Here is a 6,047-nt window from a genome sequence, read left to right on the forward strand (position 1 = left end):
AATAGGTAATGGATGAAAAATGTCATTTTCTCGGGGCGCCTGGGTGGCTCAGTCATTAAGCATCTGCCTTCGGCTCAGGGCGTGATCCCAGCGTTCTGGGATCAAGCCCCACATCAGGCTCCTCTGCTAGGAGCCTGCTTCTTCCTCTCCCACTCCCCCTGCTTGTGTTCCCTCTCTCGCTGGCTCTCTCTCTCTCTCTCTGTCAAATAAATAAATAAAATCTTAAAAAAAAAAAAGAAAAATGTCATGTTCTACCCATTCCACAGAATACTGTTAGCAATAAAAACAAATGAACTACTGATACATGAAAGAGCATTGATGAATCTTAAGAATATTATGCTGGTCCGAAGAACAGGAACAACAACAACAAAATACTAAATGATTATATGAATATGAAACCCTAAAACAGACAACCAAACAGATTTATCCAAAAAATGAAAATTCGGTTTATCATACAAAAATCAGTCAATGTGATACATCATATTTATAGGATAAAAATAAAAGCCATGACACATACAATAGACACAAAAAGCATTTGACAAAATCTAGTACTTCATCATGTTAAACATAGCACAAAACAAGTCAAAACAATCCACCAACAGTTTTGGAATAAAGGGAACTATCTTAACCCAATTAAGGACATCTACCACAAACCCACAACTAACATTATATGGAAGGCAGAATGTTCTCTTCCTAAGGTCAGAACTATGACAAAATTGTCTGACCACCACTTTTTTTTTTTTTTTAAAGAGAGAGGGCAGGGGAGGGGCAGAGGGAGAGGGAGAGAGAAAATCCCAAGTGCAGAGCATGCCCAGTGCAGAGCACAAAGTGGGGCTGGATCTCAGGATCCTGAGATCACAACATGAGCCAAAGTCAAGAGTCAGAGCTGCCCGGGCACCCCATCCTCCCACTTTTAATAAACATTACGCTATTATGCTAGAGTGTCTAGTCAGGGAAAATAATCAAGAAAATGAAATAAAAGGCATACAAATATTAAAGGAAGAAGGAAATTATCAATTTTTGCAGATACATGATCAGTTATATAGAAAATACTAAGGAATCCACCTAAAAACTATTAGAGCTAATAAATGAGTTCAGGAAATTTGCACGATAAAATATCACTATACAATTATCAACTACAATTCCATTACTAATAATGAACAATCTGAAAATTAAATGAAGAAAAAATTTTCATTTAAAATAACATCATAAAAATAAAATACTTAGAAATAAGTTTTACAAGGAAGTGTAACATATGCACTGGAAATTATAAAATCTTGTTGAAAGAATTTAAAGGAAATCTAAATAAATGGAAAGACATCCCATGCTCATGCATCAAAAGACAATATTATCAAGATGACATTACTTTCAGAATTGATTTACAAATTTAATGTGATCTCTATCAAAATCCCAGCTGTTTTTGTTTTGTTTATTTTTTTTTTTTTTTGCAAAAATGACAAGCTGATTAGAAATCTTTGTAAAATAACAAAATTGGGGTACTCACATTTCCTGAATTCAAATCAAGATGGCATGGGCTGTCATAAGGATAGGTGCATAGATAAATGGACTAGAACTGATAGTCCAGCAATAAATTTATGGGCAATTGATTTTCAACAAGAGTGTCAAGAAAAATTAATAGGAAGAGAATATTCTTTTCAACAAATGGTGTGAACACAACTGAATATTCACATGAAAAAGAATGAAGTTGGTCCTCTTGCTTAGACCATATACAAAATTTAACTTGAATGAATCACAGACATAATTCTAATAGTTAAGACTATAGAACTCTTAGAAAACAGGAGTAAATCTCTGTGACCTTGAATTAGAAAACGGTTTCATTGGCATGACACCAAAAGCACAAGGGCAAAAATACATAAGTACATATATACATAAACATACCTATATACATAAACTGGACTACAATAAATTTTTTAAATGTGCTAAAATAATCTCATCAAGAACCTGAAAAGACAGTCTACAGAAAATATTAGTAAGTCATATATCTGATATCATATATCTGATAAGGGATTGATATCCAGAAAATATAAAGACATTATATAACTCAATAATAAGAAGACAACTAACCCAGCTAAAAATGGGGAAAGAATATGAATAGATATTTTTCCAAAGAAATAGACAAATGACCAGGAATCACATACAGAGACACTCTACATTATTATGCATTAGAGGAAACCAAAGGAGGTATCATTTCACATTCAGTTGGATGACTACAATAAAAAAGACAACCATGTGTTGGCAAGGATGTAGGGAAAATGCAGCCTTCATAACTTGCTGGTGGAAATTCAAAGTGGTGTAGTCACTTTGGAAAATAATGGTTATTCAAATGTTAAACGTGCAATTAACATATGACCCAGCAAATCCACTATAGATATTTGCTATTAGTTTTGGGAAATTCACAGCCATGAATGCTTCAAATATTTCTTCAGTTCTATTCTTTTTTTCTCCTTCTGGTATTCCCATTACATGTGTGCTAGCACATTTGTAATTGTGCCACTGGTCATGTATATGCTGTTTCTTTCTTTCTTTCTTTCTTTCTTTCTTTCTTTCTTTCTTTCTTTCTTTCTTTCTTTCTTTCTTTCCTTCCTTCCTTCCTTCCTTCCTTCCTTCCTTCCTTCCTTCCTTCCTTCCTTCCTTCCTTCCTTCCTTTCTTTCTTTCTTTCTTTCTTCTTTCTTTCTTTCTTTCTTTCTTTCTTTCTTTCTTTCTTTCTTTCTTTCTTCTTTCTTTCTTTTTGCATTTCAGTTTTGGAAATTTCTATCAACATTTCTTCAAGCTCACTGATTCTCTCTTTGACCATGTCCAGTGTATTAATCAGATCACCAAAGGCATTCTTGGTTTTTATTACAGTCTTTATTTTTAGCATTTCCTCTTGATCCTTAGATTTTTTAATTTCTCTCCTTACATTGCCCATCTATTCTTGCATGTTGTCTATTTTATCCATTAGAGCGCTCTGCATTTAACCACAGTTGTTTTAAATTCCCCATCTGATATTCCAATATCCCTCCGTTTCTTATCTGAGTCTACTTCTGATGCTTGCTGTGTCTTTTCACGCTGTGTTTTTTGTCTGTAGTATGCTTTGTAGGTTTTTGTTGAAAGCCAGACATGATATGCTGGGTAAAAGGAACAGAGCAAAATAACCTTTCATCTGAGGGTTTACGCACGTCTAATCCCAGCTAAGGATTAGACTGTTTACTGTTTGCTCTAGCTGTGTATGTCAGAGGCTAAAATTTTCTGTTTATTGTCCCCTTATTATCTTTGAGTTTCCCTAGACTTCCTAAACACAAGCTGAGGCCTGCACTTCTTTCAGCTGTATCCCTCAGTTGTAGCTACACCGCTGCCTTATTGATGTTGTAGTAAGGTGTAGGGGGAGGGTAAGCATTCCACAGCCTGTGATTTGGTCTTTCAGCGAGCATGCCTCAGGCGATGACTTTCACAAGTGCTTCTCAGTCCCCCTCAGCTTAGTTGAGACTAGAAGTCTATAAAAGACTAGAGCTGGATATTTGCCTTCACGAGGAGGGGTGGAGCAGTTTGCAGTTGTTTATTCCTTATCTCTCCTAGGTTTGTTTGGCTCTGGTAAAGATCCCAGTTGGTTAGGATCTGGTAAAATAGTTTCTTTTTAAACTACTACCTTGGAGTCTTTATTGTGGTGGTTGTTCCAGGGGTGTATATATTTATCAGAACTCACTAAACCATATTATTAGATTGGATGCAGTTTATTCAACATAAATTATATCCCAATAAATTTAGTGTTTAAAAAGTCATGAGTAGCAAGAAAAAAGTTGAATAGTTGACAGGGACATGGATTTATATCATGGTACATTTATTCATGTGTGGATTACTTACCCTTACTAGATGTGTTTTCTCCTCTCTAAAATGGGGGTAACAGTATATACATCACAGATTTGTTTTGATGATTAAATAAAATAGAATTTGAAAAGTGTCTTATTTATGTCAAATAGGAGGGACTTATAAATTGTATTTTTCACCCTAAGAATGTCAATTTTTATTTCGGGACAACATTACTTATTTATTTGTTTATTTACTTATTTAATATGATTCTTTGTGTTGTGTAGTTTTGTTTGGTTGTTTAGTTAACAGTGTAATATTAGATTCAAGTGTACAATTTAGTGATTAACACTTCCATACAACACCCAGTGTTCATCACAAGTGCACTCCTTAATCCCCATCACCTATTTAATCCATCCTCCCACCCACCTCCCCTCTGGTAAAGAGGACAATTTATTTTTAACCAGGGTCCAAGTAATTGCAAAAATTAAATCTTTAATCAGATGTTCTATGTACAGTGATGGATGTTAACTAGACTTATTGCAATGATCATTTCACAATACACACAAATATTGAATCATTACCTTGTACATCTGAAGTTAATATAATGTTATATGTCAACTATATCTCAATAAAAAAATCAAAGGTTCTAATTTATAATGAATTTCTTTAATGACAGAAAATTTGGAATTTCCCTGCCTACCATCATAAACCCTGTATTCTTCAGAAAATATGTAATTGTGTTATTGAAGTCTTCAGCATGATTTCACAGTGATATTCTTACCAAGAAGTCTTTCTATATCCCTATATGCAGTGAATAATGAATTTCCTTTTTTTAAAAGATTTATTTATTTATTTCAGGAGAGAGAGAGAGTGCGATTGCATTGGGGTAGGGGCAGAGTGAGAGGGAGAGAGAGAGGCAAACTCCCCACTGAGTGCAGAGCCAGATGGGAGGCTCAATCTCACCACCCTGAGATAATGACCTGAGCTGAATTCAAGAGTCAGGTGCTCAACTGACTGGCTACCCAGGCACCCTGACTAATGAATTTCTTAATGAAAACAATCATACTGAAACTTTACAGCCAAGTTTGAATAGCACTAAAACGAATCATGTTGAGGGATTTACAAAGCCTTCAGCTTCTTGGATAATGAGAGATGCCCTGTCTGGTATCCTTACCAATGATAAATATGTAGTACCATGTATACCTTCTATATCACCAAGATGTTAGCCTATATTTTTCAGTTAGTCATTTGTATGCACTGCAGAGAATACTGTAAGATCCTTGGGCCTCTTGAACTAACCCTCTGAACATTATAGTTTCTGAGATCCGCTTGACCTGTGAATAATCAATATCACTTAAGTAACATTACTTGCCATTAGGATTCTTAAACTTTACTGAAGCAGTCCTTAACTTTTCTGAGTTAGAAGCTGAGATAAGGAAGCTATGAGCTCTCTCGCTAATAAAAGGTACGTAGACATACTTGAAATATTTGTTCACAATTTCAGGAGGTTTATGCTAATCCATGCCCCACCAGGTTAAAAATCCTCTTATAAAGCAATTTGAGCATCATTTTCTCCAAAGATAGCCCTTATTTGGACAAAATTCCTACTCTGTATTCTTAAATCTATTAGCACATTAATATGTAATAATCCGGAACCTAAACAGATTTTTTGTCCATTCTCCTTTATTTTCTAAGTACTTAAAACTATTATTTAATATCCCCTAGAATTTTGTCTTGGATTTCTACTAAATGCATCGATTGATAATTCACAGAATACACTCTTTATGTATATGAAGATCATATTTTTCCCTTCTCTAATCTTTTGGCATATCTTTCATTCTCCAAGATTCCTTTAAGGACAATTGACACTTAACAAATTCATCTGCTGGTTGCTTCTGTTTTCTCCAATAAAATTTGTCCAGTTTCGGAGACCTAAATTTATTTAGATCAGAATTTATTTATTATTATTTAAAATTAAATTAAATTCTTCTCATTTGTGCATAAATCTATGCATAAGTAAGTTTACAGGTCATCAGGAGGATATTTTCCCTAAACAGAGGTTTTTAATGTCTAAAAATATATATATCTGTATTTCTTTTGTAGGCTAACTTTGTTTTTTTATTAAGCTGACTGCATTGCAAAAACTCCTTTCCTAATGTTTGAAAAATTGTATTATAAACAGATCCCTTAATGTCTGTGGCATGTCATTACAAAGTGTCAGTGGCTAGAGAGTTTCTCA

Source organism: Ursus arctos, unplaced genomic scaffold, assembly GCF_023065955.2.
Source record: "Ursus arctos isolate Adak ecotype North America unplaced genomic scaffold, UrsArc2.0 scaffold_22, whole genome shotgun sequence".
In the NCBI taxonomy this organism is placed as follows: domain Eukaryota; kingdom Metazoa; phylum Chordata; class Mammalia; order Carnivora; family Ursidae; genus Ursus; species Ursus arctos.